The following is a 19,724-nucleotide window of genomic DNA, read 5'->3' on the forward strand; positions in this document are numbered from 1 at the left end:
GGTATTGTGGAAAAACTCTGACTTTTTACGTTACATTTGAGATCCCATAACACCGCTCCCGGGTGGGCTCGAACCACCAGCCTTTCGGTTAACAGCCGAACGCGCAATCCATTGCGCCACGGAAGCCCAAAAATTAAATGTTCGTCAGGTATTGTGGAAAAACTCTGACTTTTCACGTTACATTTGAGACCCCACAACACCTCTCCCGGGTGGGCTCGAACCACCAACCTTTCGGTTAACAGCTGAACGCGCTAACCATTGCGCCACGGAAGCACAAAAATTAAATGTTCGTCAGGTATTGTGGAAAAACTCTGACTTTTTACGTTACATTTGAGATCCCATAACACCGCTCCCGGGTGGGCTCGAACCACCAACCTTTCGGTTAACAGCTAAACGCGCTAACCATTGAGCCACGGAAGCTCAGAAATTGAATGGTTGTCAGGTATTGTGGAAAAACTCTGACTTTTTACGTTACACTTGAGATCCCATAACACCGCTTCCGGGTGGGCTCGAACAATCAACCTTTCGGTTAACAGCTGAATGCGCTAACCATTGCGCCACGGTAGCCCAAAAATTGAATGTTCGTTAGGTATTGTGGAAAAACTCTGACTTTTTACGTTACATTTGAGATCCCATAACACCGCTCCCGTGTGGGCTCGAACCACCAACCTTTCGGTTAACAGCCGAACGCGCAATCCATTGCGCCACGGAAGCCCAAAAAATAAATGTTCGTTAGGTATTGTGGAAAAACTCTGACTTTTTACGTTACATTTAGATCCCATAACACCGCTCCCGTGTGGGCTCGAACCACCAACCTTTCGGTTAGCAGCCGAACGCGCTATCCATTGCGCCACGGAAGCCCAAAAAATAAATGTTCGTCAGGTATTGTGGAAAAACTTTGCCTTTTTACGTTACATTTGAGACTTCACAACACCGCTCCCGGGTGGGCTCGAACCACCAACCTATTGGTTAACAGCCGAACGCGCTAACCATTGAGCCACGGATGCTCAGAAATTGAATGGTTGTCAGGTATTGTGGAAAAACTCTGACTTTTTACGTTACATTTTAGATCCCATAACTCCGCTCCCGGGTGGGCTCGAACCACCAACCTTTCGGTTAACAGCTAAACGCGCTAACCATTGAGCCACGGAAGCCCAAAAATTAAATGTTCGTCAGGTATTGTAAAAACTCTGACTTTTTACGTTACATTTGACATCCCATAACACCGCTCCCGGGTGGGCTCGAACCACCAACCTTTCGTTTAACAGCCGAACACGCGCTAACCATTGCGCCACGGAAGCCCAAAAAATAAATGTTCGTCAGGTATTGTGGAAAAACTTTTCCTTTTTACGTTACATTTGAGACTTCACAACACCGCTCCCGGGTGGCCTCGAACCACCAACCTTTCGGTTAACAGCCGAACGCGCTATCCATTGCGCCACGGAAGCCCAAAAAATAAATGTTCGTCAGGTATTGTGGAAAAACTCTGACTTTTACGTTACATTTGAGATCCCATAACACCGCTACCGGGTGGGCTCGAACCACCAATCTATTGGTTAACAGCCTAGCGCGCTAACCATTTAGCCACGGAAGCTCAGAAATTAAATGGTTGTCAGGTATTGTGGAAAAGTTATGACTTTTCACGCTACATCTGAGACCCCACAACACCTCTCCCGGGTGGGCTCGAACCACCAACCTTTCGGTTAACAGCTGAACGCTCTAAAAAATGCGCCACGGAAGCCCAAAAATTAAATGTTCGTCAGGTATTGTGGAAAAACTCTGACTTTTTACGTTACATTTGAGATCCCATAACACCGCTCCCGGGTGGGCTCGAACCACCAACCTATTGGATAACAGCTGAACGCGCTAACCATTGAGCCACGGAAGCTCAGAAATTGAATGGTTGTCAGGTATTGTGGAAAAACTCTGACTTTTTACGTTACATTTGAGATCCCATAACACCGTTCCCGGGTGGGCTCGAACCACCAGCCTTTCGGTTAACAGCCGAACGCGCAATCCATTGCGCCACGGAAGCCCAAAAAATAAATGTTCGTTAGGTATTGTGGAAAAACTCTGACTTTTTACGTTACATTTGAGATCCCATAACACCGCTCCCGTGTGGCTCGAACAACCAACCTTTCGGTTAGCAGCCGAACGCGCTATCCATTGCGCCACGGAAGCCCAAAAAATAAATGTTCGTCAGGTATTGTGGAAAAACTTTGCCTTTTTACGTTACATTTGAGACTTCACAACACCGCTCCCGGGTGGGCTCGAACCACCAACCTATTGGTTAACAGCCGAACGCGCTAACCATTGAGCCACGGATGCTCAGAAATTGAATGGTTGTCAGGTATTGTGGAAAAACTCTGACTTTTTACTTTACATTTTAGATCCCATAACTCCGCTCCCGGGTGGGCTCGAACCACCAATCTTTCGGTTAACAGCCGCACGCGCTAACCATTGCGCCACGGAAGCCCAAACAATAAATGGTCGTCAGGTATTGTGGAAAAACTCTGACTTTTTACGTAACATTTGAGATCCCATAACACCGCTACCGGGTGGGCTTGAACCACCAACCTATTGGTTAACAGCCGAACGCGCTAACCATTGAGCCACGGAAGCTCAGAAATTAAATGGTTGTCAGGTATTGTGGAAAAGTTATGACTTTTCACGCTACATCTGAGACCCCACAACACCTCTCGCGGGTGGGCTCGAACCACCAACCTTTCGGTTAACAGCTGAACGAGCTAAAAAATGCGCCACGGAAGCCCAAAAATTAAATGTTCGTCAGGTATTGTGGAAAAACTCTGACTTTTCACGTTACATTTGAGACCCCACAACACCTCTCCCGGGTGGGCTCGAACCACCAACCTTTCGGTTAACAGCTGAACGCGCTAACCATTGCGCCACGGAAGCACAAAAATTAAATGTTCGTCAGGTATTGTGGAAAAACTCTGACTTTTTACGTTACATTTGAGATCCCATAACACCGCTCCCGGGTGGGCTCGAACCACCAACCTATTGGATAACAGCCGAACGCGCTAACCATTGAGCCACGGAAGCTCAGAAATTGAATGGTTGTCAGGTATTGTGGAAAAACTCTGACTTTTTACGTTACACTTGAGATCCCATAACACCGCTTCCGGGTGGGCTCGAACAATCAACCTTTCGGTTAACAGCTGAATGCGCTAACCATTGCGCCACGGTAGCCCAAAAATTGAATGTTCGTTAGGTATTGTGGAAAAACTCTGACTTTTTACGTTACATTTGAGATCCCATAACACCGCTCCCGTGTGGGCTCGAACCACCAACCTTTCGGTTAACAGCCGAACGCGCAATCCATTGCGCCACGGAAGCCCAAAAAATAAATGTTCGTTAGGTATTGTGGAAAAACTCTGACTTTTTACGTTACATTTAGATCCCATAACACCGCTCCCGTGTGGGCTCGAACCACCAACCTTTCGATTAACAGCCGAACGCGCTATCCATTGCGCCACGGAAGCCCGAAAAATAAATGTTCGTCAGGTATTGTGGAAAACTTTGCCTTTTTACGTTACATTTGAGATCCCATAACACCGCTCCCGTGTGGCTCGAACCACCAACCTTTCGGTTAACAGCCGAACGCACTAACCATTGCGCCACGGAAGCCCAAAAATTAAATGTTCGTCAGGTATTGTGGAAAAACTCTGACTTTTACGTTACATTTGAGATCCCATAACACCGCTACCGGGTGGGCTCGAACCACCAATCTATTGGTTAACAGCCTAGCGCGCTAACCATTGAGCCACGGAAGCTCAGAAATTAAATGGTTGTCAGGTATTGTGGAAAAGTTATGACTTTTCACGCTACATCTGAGACCCCACAACACCTCTCCCGGGTGGGCTCGAACCACCAACCTTTCGGTTAACAGCTGAACGCTCTAAAAAATGCGCCACGGAAGCCCAAAAATTAAATGTTCGTCAGGTATTGTGGAAAAACTCTGACTTTTTACGTTACATTTGAGATCCCATAACACCGCTCCCGGGTGGGCTCGAACCACCAACCTATTGGATAACAGCCGAACGCGCTAACCATTGAGCCACGGAAGCTCAGAAATTGAATGGTTGTCAGGTATTGTGGAAAAACTCTGACTTTTTACGTTACATTTGAGATCCCATAACACCGCTCCCGGGTGGGCTCGAACCACCAGCCTTTCGGTTAACAGCCGAACGCGCAATCCATTGCGCCACGGAAGCCCAAAAAATAAATGTTCGTTAGGTATTGTGGAAAAACTCTGACTTTTTACGTTACATTTGAGATCCCATAACACCGCTCCCGTGTGGCTCAAACAACCAACCTTTCGGTTAGCAGCCGAACGCGCTATCCATTGCGCCACGGAAGCCCAAAAAATAAATGTTCGTCAGGTATTGTGGAAAAACTTTGCCTTTTTACGTTACATTTGAGACTTCACAACACCGCTCCCGGGTGGGCTCGAACCACCAACCTATTGGTTAACAGCCGAACGCGCTAACCATTGAGCCACGGATGCTCAGAAATTGAATGGTTGTCAGGTATTGTGGAAAAACTCTGACTTTTTACGTTACATTTTAGATCCCATAACTCCGCTCCCGGGTGGGCTCGAACCACCAACCTTTCGGTTAACAGCTAAACGCGCTAACCATTGAGCCACGGAAGCCCAAAAATTAAATGTTCGTCAGGTATTGTAAAAACTCTGACTTTTTACGTTACATTTGACATCCCATAACACCGCTCCCGGGTGGGCTCGAACCACCAACCTTTCGTTTAACAGCCGAACACGCGCTAACCATTGCGCCACGGAAGCCCAAAAAATAAATGTTCGTCAGGTATTGTGGAAAAACTTTTCCTTTTTACGTTACATTTGAGACTTCACAACACCGCTCCCGGGTGGCCTCGAACCACCAACCTTTCGGTTAACAGCCGAACGCGCTATCCATTGCGCCACGGAAGCCCAAAAAATAAATGTTCGTCAGGTATTGTGGAAAAACTCTGACTTTTACGTTACATTTGAGATCCCATAACACCGCTACCGGGTGGGCTCGAACCACCAATCTATTGGTTAACAGCCTAGCGCGCTAACCATTTAGCCACGGAAGCTCAGAAATTAAATGGTTGTCAGGTATTGTGGAAAAGTTATGACTTTTCACGCTACATCTGAGACCCCACAACACCTCTCCCGGGTGGGCTCGAACCACCAACCTTTCGGTTAACAGCTGAACGCTCTAAAAAATGCGCCACGGAAGCCCAAAAATTAAATGTTCGTCAGGTATTGTGGAAAAACTCTGACTTTTTACGTTACATTTGAGATCCCATAACACCGCTCCCGGGTGGGCTCGAACCACCAACCTATTGGATAACAGCTGAACGCGCTAACCATTGAGCCACGGAAGCTCAGAAATTGAATGGTTGTCAGGTATTGTGGAAAAACTCTGACTTTTTACGTTACATTTGAGATCCCATAACACCGTTCCTGGGTGGGCTCGAACCACCAGCCTTTCGGTTAACAGCCGAACGCGCAATCCATTGCGCCACGGAAGCCCAAAAAATAAATGTTCGTTAGGTATTGTGGAAAAACTCTGACTTTTTACGTTACATTTGAGATCCCATAACACCGCTCCCGTGTGGCTCGAACAACCAACCTTTCGGTTAGCAGCCGAACGCGCTATCCATTGCGCCACGGAAGCCCAAAAAATAAATGTTCGTCAGGTATTGTGGAAAAACTTTGCCTTTTTACGTTACATTTGAGACTTCACAACACCGCTCCCGGGTGGGCTCGAACCACCAACCTATTGGTTAACAGCCGAACGCGCTAACCATTGAGCCACGGATGCTCAGAAATTGAATGGTTGTCAGGTATTGTGGAAAAACTCTGACTTTTTACGTTACATTTTAGATCCCATAACTCCGCTCCCGGGTGGGCTCGAACCACCAATCTTTCGGTTAACAGCCGCACGCGCTAACCATTGCGCCACGGAAGCCCAAACAATAAATGGTCGTCAGGTATTGTGGAAAAACTCTGACTTTTTACGTAACATTTGAGATCCCATAACACCGCTACCGGGTGGGCTTGAACCACCAACCTATTGGTTAACAGCCGAACGCGCTAACCATTGAGCCACGGAAGCTCAGAAATTAAATGGTTGTCAGGTATTGTGGAAAAGTTATGACTTTTCACGCTACATCTGAGACCCCACAACACCTCTCGCGGGTGGGCTCGAACCACCAACCTTTCGGTTAACATCTGAACGCGCTAAAAAATGCGCCACGGAAGCCCAAAAATTAAATGTTCGTCAGGTATTGTGGAAAAACTCTGACTTTTCACGTTACATTTGAGACCCCACAACACCTCTCCCGGGTGGGCTCGAACCACCAACCTTTCGGTTAACAGCTGAACGCGCTAACCATTGCGCCACGGAAGCACAAAAATTAAATGTTCGTCAGGTATTGTGGAAAAACTCTGACTTTTTACGTTACATTTGAGATCCCATAACACCGCTCCCGGGTGGGCTCGAACCACCAACCTATTGGATAACAGCCGAACGCGCTAACCATTGAGCCACGGAAGCTCAGAAATTGAATGGTTGTCAGGTATTGTGGAAAAACTCTGACTTTTTACGTTACACTTGAGATCCCATAACACCGCTTCCGGGTGGGCTCGAACAATCAACCTTTCGGTTAACAGCTGAATGCGCTAACCATTGCGCCACGGAAGCCCAAAAATTGAATGTTCGTTAGGTATTGTGGAAAAGATCTGACTTTTTACGTTACATTTTAGATCCCATAACTCCGCTCCCGGGTGGGCTCGAACCACCAATCTTTCGGTTAACAGCCGCACGCGCTAACCATTGCGCCACGGAAGCCCAAACAATAAATGGTCGTCAGGTATTGTGGAAAAACTCTGACTTTTTACGTAACATTTGAGATCCCATAACACCGCTACCGGGTGGGCTTGAACCACCAACCTATTGGTTAACAGCCGAACGCGCTAACCATTGAGCCACGGAAGCTCAGAAATTAAATGGTTGTCAGGTATTGTGGAAAAGTTATGACTTTTCACGCTACATCTGAGACCCCACAACACCTCTCGCGGGTGGGCTCGAACCACCAACCTTTCGGTTAACAGCTGAACGCGCTAAAAAATGCGCCACGGAAGCCCAAAAATTAAATGTTCGTCAGGTATTGTGGAAAAACTCTGACTTTTCACGTTACATTTGAGACCCCACAACACCTCTCCCGGGTGGGCTCGAACCACCAACCTTTCGGTTAACAGCTGAACGCGCTAACCATTGCGCCACGGAAGCACAAAAATTAAATGTTCGTCAGGTATTGTGGAAAAACTCTGACTTTTTACGTTACATTTGAGATCCCATAACACCGCTCCCGGGTGGGCTCGAACCACCAACCTATTGGATAACAGCCGAACGCGCTAACCATTGAGCCACGGAAGCTCAGAAATTGAATGGTTGTCAGGTATTGTGGAAAAACTCTGACTTTTTACGTTACACTTGAGATCCCATAACACCGCTTCCGGGTGGGCTCGAACAATCAACCTTTCGGTTAACAGCTGAATGCGCTAACCATTGCGCCACGGAAGCCCAAAAATTGAATGTTCGTTAGGTATTGTGGAAAAGATCTGACTTTTTACGTTACATTTGAGATCCCATAACACCGCTCCCGTGTGGGCTCGAACCACCAACCTTTCGGTTAACAGCCGAACGCGCAATCCATTGCGCCACGGAAGCCCAAAAAATAAATGTTCGTTATATATTGTGGAAAAACTCTGACTTTTTACGTTACATTTAGATCCCATAACACCGCTCCCGTGTGGGCTCGAACCACCAACCTTTCGATTAACAGCCGAACGCGCTATCCATTGCGCCACGGAAGCCCGAAAAATAAATGTTCGTCAGGTATTGTGGAAAACTTTGCCTTTTTACGTTACATTTGAGATCCCATAACACCGCTCCCGTGTGGCTCGAACCACCAACCTTTCGGTTAACAGCCGAACGCACTAACCATTGCGCCACGGAAGCCCAAAAATTAAATGTTCGTCAGGTATTGTGGAAAAACTCTGACTTTTACGTTACATTTGAGATCCCATAACACCGCTACCGGGTGGGCTCGAACCACCAATCTATTGGTTAACAGCCTAGCGCGCTAACCATTTAGCCACGGAAGCTCAGAAATTAAATGGTTGTCAGGTATTGTGGAAAAGTTATGACTTTTCACGCTACATCTGAGACCCCACAACACCTCTCCCGGGTGGGCTCGAACCACCAACCTTTCGGTTAACAGCTGAACGCTCTAAAAAATGCGCCACGGAAGCCCAAAAATTAAATGTTCGTCAGGTATTGTGGAAAAACTCTGACTTTTTACGTTACATTTGAGATCCCATAACACCGCTCCCGGGTGGGCTCGAACCACCAACCTATTGGATAACAGCTGAACGCGCTAACCATTGAGCCACGGAAGCTCAGAAATTGAATGGTTGTCAGGTATTGTGGAAAAACTCTGACTTTTTACGTTACATTTGAGATCCCATAACACCGTTCCCGGGTGGGCTCGAACCACCAGCCTTTCGGTTAACAGCCGAACGCGCAATCCATTGCGCCACGGAAGCCCAAAAAATAAATGTTCGTTAGGTATTGTGGAAAAACTCTGACTTTTTACGTTACATTTGAGATCCCATAACACCGCTCCCGTGTGGCTCGAACAACCAACCTTTCGGTTAGCAGCCGAACGCGCTATCCATTGCGCCACGGAAGCCCAAAAAATAAATGTTCGTCAGGTATTGTGGAAAAACTTTGCCTTTTTACGTTACATTTGAGACTTCACAACACCGCTCCCGGGTGGGCTCGAACCACCAACCTATTGGTTAACAGCCGAACGCGCTAACCATTGAGCCACGGATGCTCAGAAATTGAATGGTTGTCAGGTATTGTGGAAAAACTCTGACTTTTTACGTTACATTTTAGATCCCATAACTCCGCTCCCGGGTGGGCTCGAACCACCAATCTTTCGGTTAACAGCCGCACGCGCTAACCATTGCGCCACGGAAGCCCAAACAATAAATGGTCGTCAGGTATTGTGGATAAACTCTGACTTTTTACGTAACATTTGAGATCCCATAACACCGCTACCGGGTGGGCTTGAACCACCAACCTATTGGTTAACAGCCGAACGCGCTAACCATTGAGCCACGGAAGCTCAGAAATTAAATGGTTGTCAGGTATTGTGGAAAAGTTATGACTTTTCACGCTACATCTGAGACCCCACAACACCTCTCGCGGGTGGGCTCGAACCACCAACCTTTCGGTTAACAGCTGAACGCGCTAAAAAATGCGCCACGGAAGCCCAAAAATTAAATGTTCGTCAGGTATTGTGGAAAAACTCTGACTTTTCACGTTACATTTGAGACCCCACAACACCTCTCCCGGGTGGGCTCGAACCACCAACCTTTCGGTTAACAGCTGAACGCGCTAACCATTGCGCCACGGAAGCACAAAAATTAAATGTTCGTCAGGTATTGTGGAAAAACTCTGACTTTTTACGTTACATTTGAGATCCCATAACACCGCTCCCGGGTGGGCTCGAACCACCAACCTATTGGATAACAGCCGAACGCGCTAACCATTGAGCCACGGAAGCTCAGAAATTGAATGGTTGTCAGGTATTGTGGAAAAACTCTGACTTTTTACGTTACACTTGAGATCCCATAACACCGCTTCCGGGTGGGCTCGAACAATCAACCTTTCGGTTAACAGCTGAATGCGCTAACCATTGCGCCACGGAAGCCCAAAAATTGAATGTTCGTTAGGTATTGTGGAAAAGATCTGACTTTTTACGTTACATTTGAGATCCCATAACACCGCTCCCGTGTGGGCTCGAACCACCAACCTTTCGGTTAACAGCCGAACGCGCAATCCATTGCGCCACGGAAGCCCAAAAAATAAATGTTCGTTATATATTGTGGAAAAACTCTGACTTTTTACGTTACATTTAGATCCCATAACACCGCTCCCGTGTGGGCTCGAACCACCAACCTTTCGATTAACAGCCGAACGCGCTATCCATTGCGCCACGGAAGCCCGAAAAATAAATGTTCGTCAGGTATTGTGGAAAACTTTGCCTTTTTACGTTACATTTGAGATCCCATAACACCGCTCCCGTGTGGCTCGAACCACCAACCTTTCGGTTAACAGCCGAACGCACTAACCATTGCGCCACGGAAGCCCAAAAATTAAATGTTCGTCAGGTATTGTGGAAAAACTCTGACTTTTACGTTACATTTGAGATCCCATAACACCGCTACCGGGTGGGCTCGAACCACCAATCTATTGGTTAACAGCCTAGCGCGCTAACCATTGAGCCACGGAAGCTCAGAAATTAAATGGTTGTCAGGTATTGTGGAAAAGTTATGACTTTTCACGCTACATCTGAGACCCCACAACACCTCTCCCGGGTGGGCTCGAACCACCAACCTTTCGGTTAACAGCTGAACGCGCTAAAAAATGCGCCACGGAAGCCCAAAAATTAAATGTTCGTCAGGTATTGTGGAAAAGATCTGACTTTTTACGTTACATTTGAGATCCCATAACACCGCTCCCGGGTGGGCTCGAACCACCAACCTATTGGATAACAGCCGAACGCGCTAACCATTGAGCCACGGAAGCTCAGAAATTGAATGCTTGTCAGGTATTGTGGAAAAACTCTGACTTTTTACGTTACACTTGAGATCCCATAACACCGCTTCCGGGTGGGCTCGAACCACCAATCTATTGGTTATCAGCCTAGTGCGCTAACCATTGAGCCACGGAAGCTCAGAAATTAAATGGTTGTCAGGTATTGTGGAAAAGTTATTACTTTTCACGCTACATCTGAGACCCCACAACACCTCTCCCGGGTGGGCTCGAACCACCAACCTTTCGGTTAACAGCTAAACGCGCTAAAAAATGCGTCACGGAAGCCCAAAAATTAAATGTTCGTCAGGTATTGTGGAAAAACTCTGACTTTTTACGTTACATTTGAGACTTCACAACACCGCTCCCGGGTGGGCTCGAACCACCAACCTATTGGTTAACAGCCGAACGCGCTAACCATTGAGCCACGGATGCTCAGAAATTGAATGGTTGTCAGGTATTGTGGAAAAACTCTGACTTTTTACGTTACATTTTAGATCCCATAACTCCGCTCCCGGGTGGGCTCGAACCACCAATCTTTCGGTTAACAGCCGCACGCGCTAACCATTGCGCCACGGAAGCCCAAACAATAAATGGTCGTCAGGTATTGTGGAAAAACTCTGACTTTTTACGTAACATTTGAGATCCCATAACACCGCTACCGGGTGGGCTTGAACCACCAACCTATTGGTTAACAGCCGAACGCGCTAACCATTGAGCCACGGAAGCTCAGAAATTAAATGGTTGTCAGGTATTGTGGAAAAGTTATGACTTTTCACGCTACATCTGAGACCCCACAACACCTCTCGCGGGTGGGCTCGAACCACCAACCTTTCGGTTAACAGCTGAACGCGCTAAAAAATGCGCCACGGAAGCCCAAAAATTAAATGTTCGTCAGGTATTGTGGAAAAACTCTGACTTTTCACGTTACATTTGAGACCCCACAACACCTCTCCCGGGTGGGCTCGAACCACCAACCTTTCGGTTAACAGCTGAACGCGCTAACCATTGCGCCACGGAAGCACAAAAATTAAATGTTCGTCAGGTATTGTGGAAAAACTCTGACTTTTTACGTTACATTTGAGATCCCATAACACCGCTCCCGGGTGGGCTCGAACCACCAACCTATTGGATAACAGCCGAACGCGCTAACCATTGAGCCACGGAAGCTCAGAAATTGAATGGTTGTCAGGTATTGTGGAAAAACTCTGACTTTTTACGTTACACTTGAGATCCCATAACACCGCTTCCGGGTGGGCTCGAACAATCAACCTTTCGGTTAACAGCTGAATGCGCTAACCATTGCGCCACGGAAGCCCAAAAATTGAATGTTCGTTAGGTATTGTGGAAAAGATCTGACTTTTTACGTTACATTTGAGATCCCATAACACCGCTCCCGTGTGGGCTCGAACCACCAACCTTTCGGTTAACAGCCGAACGCGCTATCCATTGCGCCACGGAAGCCCGAAAAATAAATGTTCGTCAGGTATTGTGGAAAACTTTGCCTTTTTACGTTACATTTGAGATCCCATAACACCGCTCCCGTGTGGCTCGAACCACCAACCTTTCGGTTAACAGCCGAACGCACTAACCATTGCGCCACGGAAGCCCAAAAATTAAATGTTCGTCAGGTATTGTGGAAAAACTCTGACTTTTACGTTACATTTGAGATCCCATAACACCGCTACCGGGTGGGCTCGAACCACCAATCTATTGGTTAACAGCCTAGCGCGCTAACCATTGAGCCACGGAAGCTCAGAAATTAAATGGTTGTCAGGTATTGTGGAAAAGTTATGACTTTTCACGCTACATCTGAGACCCCACAACACCTCTCCCGGGTGGGCTCGAACCACCAACCTTTCGGTTAACAGCTGAACGCGCTAAAAAATGCGCCACGGAAGCCCAAAAATTAAATGTTCGTCAGGTATTGTGGAAAAGATCTGACTTTTTACGTTACATTTGAGATCCCATAACACCGCTCCCGGGTGGGCTCGAACCACCAACCTATTGGATAACAGCCGAACGCGCTAACCATTGAGCCACGGAAGCTCAGAAATTGAATGCTTGTCAGGTATTGTGGAAAAACTCTGACTTTTTACGTTACACTTGAGATCCCATAACACCGCTTCCGGGTGGGCTCGAACCACCAATCTATTGGTTATCAGCCTAGTGCGCTAACCATTGAGCCACGGAAGCTCAGAAATTAAATGGTTGTCAGGTATTGTGGAAAAGTTATTACTTTTCACGCTACATCTGAGACCCCACAACACCTCTCCCGGGTGGGCTCGAACCACCAACCTTTCGGTTAACAGCTAAACGCGCTAAAAAATGCGTCACGGAAGCCCAAAAATTAAATGTTCGTCAGGTATTGTGGAAAAACTCTGACTTTTTACGTTACATTTGAGACCCCACAACAACTCTCCCGGGTGGGCTCGAACCACCAACCTTTCGGTTAACAGCTGAACGCGCTAACCATTGCGCCAAGGAAGCCCATACATTAAATGTTCGTCAGGTGTTGTGGAAAAACTCTGACTTTTTACGTTACATTTGAGATCCCATAACACCGCTCCCGGGTGGGCTCGAACCACCAACCTATTGGATAACAGCCGAACGCGCTAACCATTGAGCCACGGAAGCTCAGAAATTGAATGGTTGTCAGGTATTGTGGAAAAACTCTGACTTTTTACGTTACACTTGAGATCCCATAACACCGCTTCCGGGTGGGCTCGAACAACCAACCTTTCGGTTAACAGCTGAATGCGCTAACCATTGCGCCACGGAAGCCCAAAAATTAAATGTTCGTTAGGTATTGTGGAAAAACTCTGACTTTTTACGTTACATTTGAGATCCCATAACACCGCTCCCGTGTGGGCTCGAACCACCAACCTTTCGGTTAACAGCCGAACGCGCAATCCATTGCGCCACGGAAGCCCAAAAAATAAATGTTCGTTAGGTATTGTGGAAAAACTCTGACTTTTTACGTTATATTTGAGATCCCATAACACCGCTCCCGGGTGGGCTCGAACCACCAACCTTTCGTTTAACAGCCGAACGCGCTATCCATTGCGCCACGGAAGCCCAAAAAATAAATGTTCGTCAGGTATTGTGGAAAAACTCTGACTTTTCACGTTACATTTGAGACCCCACAACACCTCTCCCGGGTGGGCTCGAACCACCAACCTTTCGGTTAACAGCTGAACGCGCTAACCATTGCGCCACGGAAGCACAAAAATTAAATGTTCGTCAGGTATTGTGGAAAAACTCTGACTTTTTACGTTACATTTGAGATCCCATAACACCGCTCCCGGGTGGGCTCGAACCACCAACCTATTGGATAACAGCCGAACGCGCTAACCATTCAGCCACGGAAGCTCAGAAATTGAATGGTTGTCAGGTATTGTGGAAAAACTCTGTCTTTTTACGTTACACTTGAGATCCCATAACACCGCTTCCGGGTGGGCTCGAACAATCAACCTTTCGGTTAACAGCTGAATGCGCTAACCATTGCGCCACGGAAGCCCAAAAATTGAATGTTCGTTAGGTATTGTGGAAAAACTCTGACTTTTTACGTTACATTTGAGATCCCATAACACCGCTCCCGTGTGGGCTCGAACCACCAACCTTTCGGATAACAGCCGAACGCGCAATCCATTGCGCCACGGAAGCCCGAAAAATAAATGTTCGTCAGGTATTGTGGAAAAACTTTGCCTTTTTACGTTACATTTGAGAATTCACAATACCGCTCCCGGGTGGGCTCGAACCACCGATCTTTCGGTTAACAGCCGAACGCACTAACCATTGCGCCACGGAAGCCCAAAAATTAAATGTTCGTCAGGTATTGTGGAAAAACTCTGACTTTTTACGTTACATTTGAGATCCCATAACACCGCTCCCGTGTGGCTCGAACCACCAACCTTTCGGTTAGCAGCCGAACGCGCTATCCATTGCGCCACGGAAGCCCAAAAAATAAATGTTCGTCAGGTATTGTGGAAAAACTTTGCCTTTTTACGTTACATTTGAGACTTCACAACACCGCTCCCGGGTGGGCTCGAACCACCAACCTATTGGTTAACAGCCGAACGCGCTAACCATTGAGCCACGGATGCTCAGAAATTGAATGGTTGTCAGGTATTGTGGAAAAGTTTTGACTTTTTACGTTACATTTTAGATCCCATAACTCCGCTCCCGGGTGGGCTCGAACCACCAACCTTTCGGTTAACAGCCGCACGCGCTAACCATTGCGCCACGGAAGCCCAAACAATAAATGGTCGTCAGGTATTGTGGAAAAACTCTGACTTTTTACGTTACATTTGAGATCCCATAACACCGCTACCGGGTGGGCTCGAACCACCAACCTATTGGTTAACAGCCGAACGCGCTAACCATTGAGCCACGGAAGCTCAGAAATTAAATGGTTGTCAGGTATTGTGGAAAAGTTATGACTTTTCACGCTACATCTGAGACCCCACAACACCTCTCGCGGGTGGGCTCGAACCACCAACCTTTCGGTTAACAGCTGAACGCGCTAAAAAATGCGCCACGGAAGCCCAAAAATTAAATGTTCGTCAGGTATTGTGGAAAACTCTGACTTTTACGTTACATTTGAGATCCCATAACACCGCTACCGGGTGGGCTCGAACCACCAATCTATTGGTTAACAGCCTAGCGCGCTAACCATTGAGCCACGGAAGCTCAGAAATGAAATAGTCTTCAGCTATTGTGGAAAAACTCTGACTTTTTACGTTTCATTTGAGATCCCATAACACCGCTTACGTGTGGGCTCGAACCACCAACCTATTGGTTAACAGCCGAACGCGATAACCATTGAGCCACGGGAGCTCAGAAATTAAATGGTTGTCACGTATTGTGGAAAAGTATTGACTTTTTACGCTACATCTGAGACTCCACAACACCTCTTCCGGGTGGGCTCGAACCACCAACCTTTCGGTTAACATCCGAACGCGCTAACCATGGAGCCAAAGAAGCTCAGAAATGAAATAGTCTTCAGCTATTGTGGAAAAACTCTGACTTTTTACGTTTCATTTGAGATCCCATAACACCGCTCCCATGTGGGCTCGAACCACCAACCTATTGGTTAACAGCCGAACGCGATAACCATTGAGCCACGGGAGCTCAGAAATTAAATGGTTGTCACGTATTGTGGAAAATGTTTGGCTTTTTACGTTACATTTGAGACTTCAAAACACCGCTCCCGGGTGGGCTCGAACCACCAACCTTTCGGTTAACAGCCGAACGCGCTAACCATTGCGCTACGGAAGCCCAAAAAATAAATGGTCGTCAGGTATAGTGGGAAAACTCTGACTTTTTACGTTTCATTTGAGATCCCATAACACCGCTCCCGTGTGGGCTCGAACCACCAACCTATTGGTTAACAGCCGAACGCGATAACCATTGAGCCACTGGAGCTCAGAAATTAAATGGTTGTCACGTATTGTGGAAAAGTTTTGACTTTTTATGCTACATCTGAGACTCCACAACACCTCTCCCGGGTGGTCTCGAACCACCAACCTTTCGGTTAACAGCCGAACGCGCTAACCATTGCGCCACGGAAGCCCAAAAAATAAGTGGTCGTCAGGTATTGTGGAAAAGCTTTGGCTTTTTACGTTACATTTGAGACTTCACAACACCGCTCCCGGGTGGGCTTGAACCACCAACCTTTCGTTTAACAGCCGAACGCGCTAACCATTGAGCCACGGAATCTCAGAAATTAAATGGTTGTCAGGTATTGTGGAAAAACTCTGACATTTTACGTTACATTTGAGATCCCACAACACCACTCCCGGGTGGGCTCGAACCACCAACCTATTGGTTAACAGCCGAACGCGATAACCATTGAGCCAAGGTAGCTCATAAATTAAATGTTTGTCACGTATTGTGGAAAAACTTTGGCTTTTTACGCTACATCTGAGACTCCACAACACCTCTCCCGGGTGGGCTCGAACCACCAACCTTTCGGTTAACATCCGAACGCGCTAACCATGGAGCCAAAGAAGTTCAGAAATGAAATAGTCTTCAGCTATTGTGGAAAAACTCTGACTTTTTACGTTTCATTTGAGATCCCATAACACCGCTCCCGTGTGGGCTCGAACCACCAACCTATTGGTTAACAGCCGAACGCGATAACCATTGAGCCACGGGAGCTCAGAAATTAAATGGTTGTCACGTATTGTGGAAAATGTTTGGCTTTTTACGTTACATTTGAGACTTCAAAACACCGCTCCCGGGTGGGCTCGAACCACCAACCTTTCGGTTAACAGCCGAACGCGCTAACCATTGCGCTACGGAAGCCCAAAAAATAAATGGTCGTCAGGTATAGTGGGAAAACTCTGACTTTTTACGTTTCATTTGAGATCCCATAACACCGCTCCCGTGTGGGCTCGAACCACCAACCTATTGGTTAACAGCCGAACGCGATAACCATTGAGCCACTGGAGCTCAGAAATTAAATGGTTGTCACGTATTGTGGAAAAGTTTTGACTTTTCACGCTACATCTGAGACCCCACAACACCTCTCGCGGGTGGGCTCGAACCACCAACCTTTCGGTTAACAGCTGAACGCGCTAAAAAATGCGCCACGGAAGCCCAAAAATTAAATGTTCGTCAGGTATTGTGGAAAAACTCTGACTTTTACGTTACATTTGAGATCCCATAACACCGCTACCGGGTGGGCTCGAACCACCAATCTATTGGTTAACAGCCTAGCGCGCTAACCATTGAGCCACGGAAGCTCAGAAATGAAATAGTCTTCAGCTTTTGTGGAAAAACTCTGACTTTTTACGTTTCATTTGAGATCCCATAACACCGCTTACGTGTGGGCTCGAACCACCAACCTATTGGTTAACAGCCGAACGCGATAACCATTGAGCCACGGGAGCTCAGAAATTAAATGGTTGTCACGTATTGTGGAAAAGTATTGACTTTTTACGCTACATCTGAGACTCCACAACACCTCTTCCGGGTGGGCTCGAACCACCAACCTTTCGGTTAACATCCGAACGCGCTAACCATGGAGCCAAAGAAGCTCAGAAATGAAATAGTCTTCAGCTATTGTGGAAAAACTCTGACTTTTTACGTTTCATTTGAGATCCCATAACACCGCTCCCATGTGGGCTCGAACCACCAACCTATTGGTTAACAGCCGAACGCGATAACCATTGAGCCACGGGAGCTCAGAAATTAAATGGTTGTCACGTATTGTGGAAAATGTTTGGCTTTTTACGTTACATTTGAGACTTCAAAACACCGCTCCCGGGTGGGCTCGAACCACCAACCTTTCGGTTAACAGCCGAACGCGCTAACCATTGCGCTACGGAAGCCCAAAAAATAAATGGTCGTCAGGTATAGTGGGAAAACTCTGACTTTTTACGTTTCATTTGAGATCCCATAACACCGCTCCCGTGTGGGCTCGAACCACCAACCTATTGGTTAACAGCCGAACGCGATAACCATTGAGCCACTGGAGCTCAGAAATTAAATGGTTGTCACGTATTGTGGAAAAGTTTTGACTTTTCACGCTACATCTGAGACCCCACAACACCTCTCGCGGGTGGGCTCGAACCACCAACCTTTCGGTTAACAGCTGAACGCGCTAAAAAATGCGCCACGGAAGCCCAAAAATTAAATGTTCGTCAGGTATTGTGGAAAAACTCTGACTTTTACGTTACATTTGAGATCCCATAACACCGCTACCGGGTGGGCTCGAACCACCAATCTATTGGTTAACAGCCTAGCGCGCTAACCATTGAGCCACGGAAGCTCAGAAATGAAATAGTCTTCAGCTATTGTGGAAAAACTCTGACTTTTTACGTTTCATTTGAGATCCCATAACACCGCTTACGTGTGGGCTCGAACCACCAACCTATTGGTTAACAGCCGAACGCGATAACCATTGAGCCACGGGAGCTCAGAAATTAAATGGTTGTCACGTATTGTGGAAAAGTATTGACTTTTTACGCTACATCTGAGACTCCACAACACCTCTTCCGGGTGGGCTCGAACCACCAACCTTTCGGTTAACATCCGAACGCGCTAACCATGGAGCCAAAGAAGCTCAGAAATGAAATAGTCTTCAGCTATTGTGGAAAAACTCTGACTTTTTACGTTTCATTTGAGATTCCATAACACCGCTCCCGTGTGGGCTCGAACCACCAACCTATTGGTTAACAGCCGAACGCGATAACCATTGAGCCACGGGAGCTCAGAAATTAAATGGTTGTCACGTATTGTGGAAAATGTTTGGCTTTTTACGTTACATTTGAGACTTCAAAACACCGCTCCCGGGTGGGCTCGAACCACCAACCTTTCGGTTAACAGCCGAACGCGCTAACCATTGCGCTACGGAAGCCCAAAAAATAAATGGTCGTCAGGTATAGTGGGAAAACTCTGACTTTTTACGTTTCATTTGAGATCCCATAACACCGCTCCCGTGTGGGCTCGAACCACCAACCTATTGGTTAACAGCCGAACGCGATAACCATTGAGCCACTGGAGCTCAGAAATTAAATGGTTGTCACGTATTGTGGAAAAGTTTTGACTTTTTATGCTACATCTGAGACTCCACAACACCTCTCCCGGGTGGTCTCGAACCACCAACCTTTCGGTTAACAGCCGAACGCGCTAACCATTGCGCCACGGAAGCCCAAAAAATAAGTGGTCGTCAGGTATTGTGGAAAAGCTTTGGCTTTTTACGTTACATTTGAGACTTCACAACACCGCTCCCGGGTGGGCTTGAACCACCAACCTTTCGTTTAACAGCCGAACGCGATAACCATTGAGCCAAGGTAGCTCATAAATTAAATGTTTGTCACGTATTGTGGAAAAACTTTGGCTTTTTACGCTACATCTGAGACTCCACAACACCTCTCCCGGGTGGGCTCGAACCACCAACCTTTCGGTTAACATCCGAACGCGCTAACCATGGAGCCAAAGAAGCTCAGAAATGAAATAGTCTTCAGCTATTGTGGAAAAACTCTGACTTTTTACCTTACATTTGAGATCCCATAACAC

The 19,724-nt window shown here is 47.0% G+C and overlaps 2 non-coding genes across 2 annotated transcripts; both read right to left on the minus strand.

The window, feature by feature from the left end:
• Positions 1 to 787: 787 nt before the first annotated feature.
• TRNAS-GCU (transfer RNA serine (anticodon GCU)) lies at positions 788 to 860 on the minus strand. Its single transcript has one exon. It is a non-coding gene; the product is annotated as a tRNA-Ser (tRNA).
• A 13,724-nt stretch (positions 861 to 14,584) lies between these two features.
• On the minus strand, positions 14,585 to 14,656 carry TRNAS-GCU (transfer RNA serine (anticodon GCU)). The gene has a single exon. It is a non-coding gene; the product is annotated as a tRNA-Ser (tRNA).
• Positions 14,657 to 19,724: the final 5,068 nt, after the last annotated feature.

This window comes from Phalangium opilio, unplaced genomic scaffold (genome assembly GCF_054372755.1).
Source record: "Phalangium opilio isolate 3A_F unplaced genomic scaffold, DU_Popi_V2 ptg000505l_1, whole genome shotgun sequence".
In the NCBI taxonomy this organism is placed as follows: domain Eukaryota; kingdom Metazoa; phylum Arthropoda; class Arachnida; order Opiliones; family Phalangiidae; genus Phalangium; species Phalangium opilio.